Genomic DNA, 1951 nt, shown 5'->3' on the forward strand with positions numbered 1-1951 from the left:
AAACTCGAGGGACCGGAGTTGCCAAATGGGCAAACTAGTTGACTAGGTCAACTAGTCAACCCATTTTTCCACCATTCATTCATTCCATCATCTCCCTCATCTCTTTTCTCTCCATCTCAAGAACACACACACAAACCCATTCCATTCATTCATCATCTAAATTCAATCTTGGAAGCTCACAACAAATCCGACTACATATTCTTAATCCTCTCGTCATTCTCTACGATTTGATACTAACTTCATCGATTTTGGGTAACATTTCTAAAACTCTAGATTTCTCAAATTCGTGTTTTTGACTTGATATGTTGTTAGTTAGTGTCTATGGCTCGTGTATAACATGAATATATGATTTGTATGCTCGATCTTGACGTTTTGGTGTAACTAGCTTGAAAATGAAAAGTGTATGCTTAATCTTTAATTTTGGATGATGAAATGTGTTTAGATGTTAATGTTTGTGTGTTTAAAGTGTTAGTTACTTCAATAGCTTCGTTTTGGTGTGTTGATTGACATGAAAACCTTACATTAACATGATTAGTGATTTTGAGGTTTGGTTAGGGTTTGACAACTCTTAAAATGAACTTTTGATGCGTTGAATGCTTGTTAATGTTATTGATAAGTGTTTAGTTGTATTACACGTTTCATTACCTTCAAAACGGCATATCATATGTATAAATTGGATTCCCGAAACTTAAATTGCAATTGATGAACTTGAAACTTGAAAATAAACCTTTATTGGTCACTTGAATGGATTTTGGTTATTGTATATGATGTTTTTGCTTGATGAAAAGTTCTTAGTTGCGTTCCTTGTCGAATGAGCTTTCCGGTGATATAAGATACATGTTCTAATTGTTTGCGGATCATAAATTGTGATTGTTTGAAGTTTGGGTCGTGCACTTGTGTTTTTCTGCTAACAGGACCTGAATGCCCATTGGGACGTCGTCCTGATTTTTGGGACGCCGTCCCACTCTTCATATTGGGACACCGTCCTGATTTTGGGACGCCGTCCCACTCTTCATATTGGGACACCGTCCTGATTTTGGGACACCATCCTGATACACTAAAATGGGCTGTTTTGCTTGGTCATTTGACGTAAAATGTTTGCTATGCTACGGACCTCGGATTAACATGAAACTTGGCCAACATGCTCATATATGATTATATAACTTAGAAAAATTGTCGGATACCCGACCCGACCCCGTTGACTTTGACTTTGACCAAGTTTGACTTTTAGTCAAACTTAACCAAACGTTTATGCAATCGTTCTAACATGCTTTTATACGTAATTCTTGTATGAAACTTGACAACGTGGTTCACATGCTATAATAATCGAGTCATAACGAGCCATAGGACTAATTGAACACATTTCACCCGACCTTGTGTCGTAACCGGTTAATTGATATAACTTACTTGTTTAGGTCAAGGCTAAGCAACTTTCATGCACACGTTTACTATGTGAAGTACTTTTATACTCGTGCACTCGAGGTGAGATCATAGTCCCACCTTTTCAACAACTTTTTATACTTTTAAATTGTGGGCTGAGAAACATATACTTTGTTACATTTTGTACTACTTACTTTTATACTTTGAACACAAGTACAAGGAAAACAAACATTCCACAGCGAGTTAGAACAAAAATCCTCAATTCGATTATCATTAGTTACACTTGCAGGGTGTAAGCGAGAACTTATATTGTGTGGCCATACGGGTTTGACAAACCCTCATTAAGGACGGTTCGCTACCGTCTACGGATGAAATATATTTTCGAGAAACAGTGTATGTTCTAACACTATTGTGATGGGGTTCTATGGAAGGAAACGTTAAGTCTTGATAATTGGGTGCTCGCGAACAATACTTTTGGAATGCAAACGATTTGGATAATCAACATATTGGAAATACTAAATCTTGTGGTTCAAAATATAACATTTACTAATACACCTATGATTTCACCAAA

The sequence above is a fragment of the Rutidosis leptorrhynchoides genome, chromosome 11 (assembly GCF_046630445.1).
Source record: "Rutidosis leptorrhynchoides isolate AG116_Rl617_1_P2 chromosome 11, CSIRO_AGI_Rlap_v1, whole genome shotgun sequence".
Classification (NCBI taxonomy): Eukaryota; Viridiplantae; Streptophyta; class Magnoliopsida; order Asterales; family Asteraceae; genus Rutidosis; species Rutidosis leptorrhynchoides.